Source organism: Condylura cristata, unplaced genomic scaffold (assembly GCF_000260355.1).
Source record: "Condylura cristata isolate star-nosed mole 26May11 unplaced genomic scaffold, ConCri1.0 scaffold00037, whole genome shotgun sequence".
NCBI lineage: Eukaryota > Metazoa > Chordata > Mammalia > Eulipotyphla > Talpidae > Condylura > Condylura cristata.
Window position 1 is genome coordinate 400,180 of NW_004567138.1, and position 10,521 is coordinate 410,700.

Sequence of the window (10,521 nt, forward strand, 5' to 3'; positions counted from 1 at the left end):
GCCGGTCCCGGGCCTTCGGGTCGGCCGCCGCAGGCGCAGGGCGGGGAGGTCGCTTAGGGCTGCCACGATTTGCATCTCCATTATGCTAAGGTCCTTATAAAGAAATTAATTGTCCTGGAGCCTTTTAGAGCTGGTGAAAGTCCCTCCATCTCCAGGCAGCCGAAGCTTAACCCTGGTCCTAAGTCTCCCAGGTGTGGCACTAGGATTCATGTTAAAGGAATTATTCACAGGCCCTAAGGCCCGCGCCAGTTGCAGCAATTACGGTTATTGATCCATTGTGTGAACTCAGGAAATTTTCTTTTAGGATTTTATTTATTTATGCATACAGAACTGGGGTACAGGCCAGAGGTGCAGGGGCCATGAGAGAATTCACCAGAGACAGAGTGGAGAACAGAACAGGCAGATATATGAAGTACACTGCTGAGGGTAGCAGTGGATCGGGCAGGACAGGTCTGCCTAGCTATGTGGATCACATCGGGGGCCTGATCGAACTAGCACTGTACTATAGTGGCTGGGCACTGTAGTGGCCACAGCCAGCTTAGCAGTGCTGTGCTCCAACCTCACTGGGTCACTAGGGAGGGCCAGTGGTCTTTTTTTTTTTAAGGATTTATTTATTTATTTATGCATACTGGGGTACAGGCCAGAGGTGGGGGTGGGAGGGATGAGCGGAGTCACCAGAGATAGAGAGTGAAGCAGAACAGGGAGATAGTACTGAAACACACTGCTGAGCAGAGCAGTGGTTGGGTCAGGAGAGGTCTGCTGGCCATGTGGGTCACTTCCCTGACCTTAACCCCCTGGCAGGGTATCACAAACAAATTGTGCTGCAGGGCTGTGTATGATTTCACAGTGCTTTACTTTAATCGGTTGCACCACCAGGGAGGTTAAGACAGGAGAGGTCTGCCACACCATGTGGCCAGGGAGCTGACCCACTTGGCACAGCAGACCTCTCCTGTCTCTCCTGCTTCTCCCCTCAGCAGTGTATTTCATAGATCCTCCTATTCTGTTCCCCACTCTGTCTCTAATGAATCCTCTCACTCCCTATCTCTGGCCTACACCCCAGTTCTTTTATGCAATAAAACACAAACACAGTAGATAAGTTGTAAAAATAAAAAAATGCTCAAAGGAATACTGAAAAGGTGAAATAGAAAATAAACAGAAAGAACAAACAAAAAGCAGATAATATAATGGTAGACCTAAAATCCAAACAGTGATCACTATAGCTAACCTTTGAACAAACTTGAAGTTAGTCACGCCAGCTGCTCAACAGTCGAAAAATCCAAGTATGACTTTTGACACACCCCAAACCTAACTACCCTTGGCTGGAAGTCAATCAACAAGTTGTTGATTGACACATACTTAGTATCTGTAATACACCTTGTGTTCTTAAAATGAAGTGAAAGAAAATGATAAGTAAGAGAAAATGCACTACGTTTATTTAACCTAGAAATTTACCTTGTCTGTTTACAAGAAAATCCTTGTATAAATGATATTTGAAACACATTGTTTAAGGGTTAACTGTAAATTAAATATAAAAGGCCTAAGCCAGGAGTCAACAAAGATTTTTTACAGGTCAGATGTTACATATATTTTATTGTCAGAGACAGTCTGTTCATATTCTTTGTTTCAAAAGCAGGTGATGAACAAGATTTGGCCTGTGGGTTATTTTGCCAAACTTTGGTCTAAGCACACCATTAAAAGATAGATAGTGTCAGAATGGGAAGACCCCCCTAATGTGTGATGAGATGGGAACTTGAGTGTAATGGAAGGACTTCTTCCTGCTCAAACTCTTCCCTTCTATGGAAGTCAGCTTTCTGGAGACTTTAGCATTTAAGAACAGCCCTGAAACTGACAGGAAAGAATGCCTCTCCATATCATCAATGACCCTGAACAACCCTGAGCAATTTACACACAGCTAAGGCCTTTGGACGCACCTTTGTGCCCGCTTATCTTATTTCAGGAATAGTACTAAACACATTAGCATTCTTCCAATTTCATCAGATAGGAAACAAGCCAGGAGGACAGAGAAATAAACTAAGTGTAATACGGGAAGAAAGGTGTGTGAGCACATAGTTGGAACTGGACCATTTGATGGTGAGGTTAACCACTTAATTCTCTGGCCTGAGCATTTCAGTGCGTACAAATCTCAAAGACATTTCTCCTTAAGCTGTAGATTCCATTTTCCTGTTAAGACTTTTACACATTGCATTTTTTTTATTTTAAAGATTTTATTTATTTGTACATACAGAACTGGGGTACAGGCCAGAGGCTCAGGGGTGGAGAGAGGCTTCACCAGAGACAGAGTGGGGAGCAGAACAGGCAGATCGACAAAGTACACTGCTGAGGGGAGCAGCGGGAGAGCTAGGAGAGGTCTGCTGCGCCATGTGGTCACCTCCGGGGCAGGCGGGAATCAAACTCATGCGGAAGTGGCTTTAGCTTCTCAGTGCAGTGCTTTAACCCGCTGTGCTACCAGGGAGGGCCTACACATTGCATTTTTGATAAAATTTCTATCCCCTTGCTGGGTTTCTACTTCAAAGACAATTATCCACATATTGGATCACTTCTATTTCCCATATCTATTCTGTTGAATAAGTTTGCTCATACCATATTTTATTCTGTGTTCACTTTGATCATCTCAAGTCTTCCTTCTTTGGGAAACATTTAAGTTTTTGTTATGCCCATTCTGTTCTTTACTCTTATAAACCAGTCCTGCCTCTGACTTTTGTAGGGATAAGAGCAAGAGAACAAATAGAGATTCATTACCCATATATCCAAATATTTAGATGTTACAAATCAAATAAGACTCCACTAAATAAAATATGTGCTATCTTCCTTCCTTGTGATGGATGCTTTGACATAAGTGTTACTTTGAGCTGAATACATCTGAATGAGAAACAGATAATAAGGGTCGTTAATTCTATCTCTTTGGATTCAATGTTTGAGTATTATTCTACATTGCAATATAGATATTTAAATGTCCTGAACCTACTAAAACAGGACATGCATTTGTAAAGGTGTCCCTCTCCCTTTTCTACCTGGAAGGACAGAGTTCATTATCAAACAGAACTGGATATTCTTATCAGGCCAGAGACAGCCCAGAAGATCTGCAGCAAATTTTTTAGGAGTAGTCCTTATCTACCATTAGTCTTCTTATTGCTGCAATTTGCTGCCCCTGGAAGCATAAAGTCTTTTCCTTTGTCTTGTCTTCTCTCTATAAATTATTGATCTTTGGTTAGATGCTATGCAAGCCCAGGTCCTAAACAGCTTTTTGCATTAAGTCTCTGAGAGCTCCTGTGTGTAGCTATGATACACATATGATTAAGCTTCTTTTTGTTTTTCTCTTGTAAATCTTTTGCCAATGTCATTTATGGCACCCCAGGAGTGAAACTAAGAAAAAGTTTTTCTTTCTTTATTTGGAATATTCTTTCATTCTGACAAAATAAAAAAACTTGGTTGTTCATGGTTTTAAATGACTGAAATTTTGCAAAATATTAAAGATCTTGAATTTAATTCTCACTGAGTATATTTGGGTGCTCTGCTTATGGACTAGCAATGTTTACATGACTATTAAAAAAGACTTTTCTGAGGACCTCCCTGGTGGATCAAGGAGTTAAGTCTCTGTACTATAAAGCTACCTGCAGCAGTAGTGCAGATGCTCTAGCCAGGGAGCTACCACATGGTACAGCAGAACTCTCCTGTCTCCCCTCAGCAGTGTGTTTCAGTAGAGCTGCCTGTTCTGCTCCCCAGTCTGTCTCTGGTGAATCTTCTCACCCCTTCCTGCACCTCTGGCCTATAACCCAGTTTTGTATGCAAACATAAATAAAGCTTAAAATAAAAAGACTTTCCTGACTAATACATTGTTTTTACTCTCTAGTTAATTTTCTAGAAAATAAAATCTATTAATTAATTTTTCTTTACATAATTGCTAATTATGCTGGTGTTAGAACTTTATAGTAGAAAATTTAGGATGGAATGTTTCACAAAGAAAAATTTCCGAGGTTGGGTAGGGACTATCAACTTAAACTAAACCAGTTATGGAAATTTCCAGGAATCTGACGTGGGGTCAGAAAAGATTATCAACCAGAGGTGGGAACAGAGAGGATTATCAATCCAGGAGATTGATAATCGTAGCCAACCTAACTTGACTCCAAAGAAATATTTTTCATAATTCCATCAGGGAACATTATAAAAGGTGAATACCAGTTGCCTGGAAAAATGCAATTGTCTTATAAGACTGCCCCCCCGTGTCTACACAGATCTCTCTTTCACTTTCTTTTTCTCAATATACTTGCTGTGTACTGATGAATATCTGCTGAACTCTTTCTCAGAGGGACCCAAAACCCAACACACCAAATATCATCATTGAACCCCACATCTGCACATAAATTGCTTTCTTAGGATAGGAAAGATCTAAATGACTAAAAGATAATATGTATTCAAGTTGAAAAAAAAAGTTGTATGCTACATCAAAAATGAATTAAAGTAAATGTACACAATAAAAAATCTTCAATGATTTAAATTCTTCCAAAATTTTGAAATGTCTTGTACTAAAAGGCAAAATAACTGCAAGTAATAGTAATCAAAATTTTAAGTCAAAGTACAGTTTCATTTAGCATTTAAAATTAATGCAACCTTAGCAAGCTTTTTTTGTACTGAAAGATAATTTGCAGTTATTGTCAAAAGCCAGAGGCATAGGTGTGTGTGTGTATGAAAGAATTCACCTGAGACTGGGGAGAACAGAAAAGGTAGATTTATTAAAGTTCACTGCTGAAAGAAGCAGCTGATGAGATAGGCAGAAATCTGTGAGTGCCAAGGTTCTATTTATACTCCAGGCATCAGTGATTGGTTAGGGTGAGCCGTCTTGAGTGTGTCCTGATTCTTGATCCGGGTCATCAGCATAATGGCCTTGTTCCCAGGGCAGCCCCACCCACTCCCTTTGTCCAGTCAAGCCTTTGAAACTTGCCTGCTGTGCAAGGAGTAGATTTAGTTTTAAAATTTAATAATGATACCATGACAGTTTTAATGTTTAAAATCCAAGGTAATTACCAAATGAAAAACTAGAATCAAATTTCACGTATTATTCTTTAATATATGCATGCAACCTTTAACATTAATATGTGTTGTTTTGATGGAGGATAAGAATAGAAAAACAGGGAAGGTCACACCACAAGGTCAGGAACCTGTGTCATACAAGGAGGAAGGAGTACAAGGGGTTAACATAGTCAGTAAACCCAGCTATAGAAACTACCCGATGCTCTAGGGAGTATTAGAAGCCTAGACTGAAGGAGACACTACAGAGAATAAAGAGCAACTCCTCCCTAACAAATGTAGGTGATAAAACCTAATGCTGCCCCCACAAAGGGGCAGCAGTCCTCTGCCCACCTGTGCCTAGGCAGGTGCTTCTATCCACCCACTCTCTCCCTCTGCAGGGCAGCAGCCTCCTGCCTGCCTGTAACCTGTACCCGCCTGGACTTCTCTGCACTGACCTCCCTCAGTGGAGGCTGCTCGCCTGTGAACATGCAGGCCTTGTCAGGAAACCTGTCCCTTTGGGGCAGCTCTTTTTGCCAACTTGTGTCTGTGCAAGTGTCCTTTACTCCTCTCCCCCTTTCCCTAATAAACCTGCTCCTTGCCTGGGAAATTTGCCTTGTGCTGCTGAAAGGGGAGCTCTGGGGAAATCTTTCCCAGAGTGAACTCAAGGATTCTGCACTCCAAACCAACCTACTCCAAAAACTACATCAGTTTCATACTGTAAATGTTCCTTAGATGCCTCATGCAAAGTTGTAAGTAATGTTCTGGTTTTTTTTTTATGTCCAAGAAGTGAGTTAGATATTAAGAGAAATTCCACACAAGGTGTTTGGCCTGCTAGGAAACCGTATTTTGTTTGACAAGAACCTAGTGGATTCATGCTGTCTGAGGCTAAGTATTTGACAAGTTAATTATTTAAAAAAATTTTTTTTTAAAGATTTATTTATTTATTCATACAGAACTGGGGTACAGGCCAGAGATGCGGAGGGTGAGAGGATTCACCAGAGACAGAGTGGGGAGCAAAACAGGCAGATCAACGAAGTACACTGCTGAGGGGAGCAGCGGGCGGGTCAGGAGAGGTCTGCCACACCATGTGGACTCCTCCGGGGCAGGCGGGAATCGAACTCATGCGGAAGTGGCTTAAGCTTCTCAGTGCTGTGCTTTAACCCACTGCGCCACCAGGGAGGGCCTTATTTTTAAATTTTTTATTGAGCCTTTTGCTTTATTCAGATTTTTAATTTTTCCTAAGTATTTTAGCTCAAATCCTTTCATTCTCCCAAGCAGTGTCCAGCTTTGAAGTTGATGGAAGCACAAACACCTTCATGGCATTGCTGTTCTTTATCAATACTGATGAATGGTTTCCTTAGAGCTGGAGAGGTGCTACTTATTTGAGCAATTTATTGTTAGGGGGTTTGTTACCAGGTAACCCTGATAAGGAATAGGTTGCCTGACTGTGGGTCCTAATCGCATGTTTGAAGGACTTATACTAAAGCTCAACTGCAGACACACACAAAAATGTTAATAAAGGGTTTATTTACAAATGAAGGGGCAATGAAGAAATAACTCAGGGAGAAAGAGAGGGAGATAAACTGGTGAATGCACCCTACAGTTCCGCTGAACTGGAATCCCAATGGCATGCTGAGAGCTGGCAAAAGAGTTGAGCCATGAGCTAAGAGACCAAGAGCCAAAAGCCAAGAAAGAGACTAAGAGCCAAGAGAGCCCCCAAGGCCCACATGTCTGGTTTTACACCAAACCTGTCTGCTTAACTCCACCTGCAGGTATCAGCATCCTCCTTTCCGGGATGATGGGATTTGTAGTTCCCAGTGTCTTGATGGCTTTGGTCTGAGTTGGGGCAAAGTCCACAAAGCCTGTGTGGAGTTTATTCAAGGCATCCTTTTCCCCTAACACGCCCACTGGTCTGGATGTCCCTCTATCATCTTTAATCTGTTAATTTCTTTGTCTTTATGACATCCCAGGTGCTTTAGAATTCAGTGCTTAGGGCAGGAATTTCTTGCTTGTATATAGGGCATATATAAATACCATAATTTATTAGCTATGGTATTCTTTCAGCTTTTAATTTGTTTACTTAGAATGGTAAGGCTCTCTACTCATACCATTTATTTGAATTTTATCTTGTTTTTGCATTCTTATTTTAAAGAATTCATATTTTTATAGAGAAGCTATTGTAGAGAGTTCTTTATTCCTCTTGGAGTTATATTTTCATTGCCATTTGATGTGATATCTTTATTTCTTTTCTTTAAATATTTATTATTTTTATTTATTTATGCATTCAAGAATTGGGGTGTAGGCCAGAGGTACAGGGGGTGAGAGGATTCACCAGTGACCAAGTGGGGAGCAGAACAGAAGGATCTATGAAATACACTATTGAGGGGGACAGCCGGCAAGACAGGAGAGGTCTGCTGTGTCATGTGGATCAGCTGGGATTGAACTCATGCTGTAGTGGCTGTGGATAGCTTGGTAGTGCTGACATTTTAATCCCTGTGCCACCAGGGAGGTACGTATACCTTTATTTCCTAATCTTGATTTACTTCTATCTCCTTTTAGAAAAATATACTTTCATAGTGAATGCAGTCTTTTTAAATTTTCTTTACTTTATTGTGAAAGTCTTTAAGAAAAAAATGTAGTTAACCAAAATTTAACAAGTTTCACTTAGCATGTTTCCATTTTCTTATGTTTAATAGAGACGATGCTATCTGGGCTTTCAGTTTGCTTGGCTATCAGTGCTCTTCCCTCAAATGTTTCTCTTTTTCATGGAGACCCATTTTTCCCCTCTGCACTGCCAATCCAGGGTGTGGTTCTCATGCTCTGCCCCCTTTCTGCAGCCTAAAACTGGCATTTGTGGGGGAGAGCAGCTGAATTGCATGTAGACTCCCTTGAAGACTTGAGGGGTTAGTATCTTTATGAGGTTTTGATTAAAGATCTTGCAGCAAGCTTTGCCTTATAATAATGGATTGCATGGGGAGGACAGAGTGATGGAGGAGTAATTTTATTTCTACTGGAAGAAAGATATCCCTGGAACGTGCCTTTCTGTTAGAGTCAGAGGTGACTATTTGATTTCCCATTTACCTACCTTTCCTCAATAGCTGGAAAATAGTGTTTTGGGGACATTAGTATTGCATCAGTGGTCAAGGAGGATTGAAATGGACTCAGAGAAATCAAAGAGGTAATTCTTATAGTAATATCTGTGGGAAATGAAGTAGGTTGAAATGCTGAGTATGAAGAGAAAGGAATAAATTTGGAGGGAATAGCCCACAAACTTATGGTGATAGGAGAGAAATAGATAATGAAAGATGAGGTATAGACAAAATTTATTTGACCTCAGGGACTGAAAGATTGATAATCTGTTTGTTGCATGCTGAGAATTGCATTGATGTTTTTGAATGTGCAGGAAAAGTTAAAGTCAGTTTAGATACCGAGCAACCTCAAAAGTGAAAATAAGAGCAAAAAATACTGTACACATTACCTAAATGGGTTATTCATATAATTCATATTATATATTACTATGCATAGAGTACAACATATATAAATAAAAATATATAATTTACAATTAATATGTAAATTTCTGTTATGATTATAACATATATTATATATTATGTATTAACATATCAAGATAATAGTATATTTTGCTATTATAGCATAATATATAATTATATAATGAGTAACATATATGAGTATATATACATTATTTGAGCAGCACAGGTATTAAAATGTTTAACAGTGGTTACATATGAAAAGGATCTTATGGCTAGATTAATTTTTCTTTGTTCCTTTGTATATTTATCAAGTTCACTATAAATGAACACACATTAAACTATTTTTTATTTTATATAGAACTGGGGTGTAGTCCAGAGGAAGGGGGTAAAGGGGTAAGACTCACCAGAGACAGAGTGAGAAGCAGAACAGGCAGATACACAAGAGAGGCATCAAAGTATACAAATTTTCATGGAAAAGTTTTGGACAGTTTTTCAATCCTGTACTGCCAGACACTCAGGCATGGCTACTTCAAACTGAGATGAAATGTAAGTGTCAAATACCAAATAGTTTTCAAAGACTTAGTGCAAGTAAAGGAATATAAAATAGTTCATGCATTTTTTCAACATTGTCTCCATGTCAAAATGAGAATTCTAAATAAATTGGACTAAATAAAATATATTGTTACAATTAAGTCCATCTACTTATTTTCACATTTTAATGTGTGCCACTAAGGGACTGCAAATCGCATCCTTGCTTTCCACTGGGGCTGTGTTTCTTTTGGACAGTCCTGGTCTGGGTGTCACCCAGCTTTTAATAAGCCAGTGAATTCCTGGAGCTGCAAGTGCTCAGCTTTCCCAGTAGCAGCGCTCTCTACCCGCCCCCCCCCCAATTGAAGACTTTATGCTCTCTAAGACATTTTCCTTAACATTTCTGACATCGACTATGTGAGGCTATTTCTCCTGCTCCACACAGCAGCTGGTGTGTCTTCCAGTTCAGTTATGACACTAACTACTCAGACTTAGCATCTGAGGATGTACATTTAAGAGCTCAGATCTACAAGATGCCCCGACTTCAGACATTGACCCTAAGTCCCAAGTTTCTGATCAACTGGCTATAAATTGGTGGTTTCCTAGAAGCCCTCCTCAGGTAATATAAAAATTTGCTGGAAAGATTCACGAGTTTAAGGACCTCCCTGGTGGTTAGGAGTTATGTCTCACCACTACAGGCTGAGTTTGATCCCCGGCCAGGGAGCTACATGGCTCAGTAGACCTCTCCTGTCTTGCCTGCTTCTCCCCTTAGCAGTGGATTTCAGTTCACCTGCTTGTTCTGCTTCCCACACTGTATCTGGTGAGTCTTCTCATGTGCCCCCCCTGGCTTGTACCCCAGTTCTTTTACAAAATACATACATACATAAATATATATTTTCAAAAAGAGGAAAGATTCAGAAGTTTAGTAATTTGTTCAGAAATATGCATAGGCAAACTTTACTTATTACTACTGGCTTGTAAAGGAAAACTACATCTATGGTTGTAACTAAGAAATCATGAAATGAAAATGCTAAGGGAATGTCCAAAACAGAGTCAGAGGCTGTTGGGAGAGTAGAACTTAAACACGTCTGTATGCCTGGCCTCGTGAAAGTCAAATTCATCACCATATATTTCAGCCTCAGCAAACCAGTGTCCTGACATCTGGAATTGGCAAGTTTGAGAAGATGGTGCCAAATGCTATGGAGACAAATGCTTGGCTTTGAAGACAGTCTCTGCACAGGTACACAGACAAGCCTCCCTTTTGCAAGCTTTGGTGGCATAGCAGGTTAAAGCCCAACACTGCAAGCTAGCTGCAATGCTTCAGTTTGAGTTTGATCCCCAGCCCCGGAGGTGACCCACATGGCACAGCAGACCTCTCCTTCTCACTTGCTGCTCCCCTCAGCAGTGTACTTTGTCGATCTGCCTGTTCTGCTCCCCGCTCTGTCTCTGGTGAATCCTCTCACCCACCACACCTCTG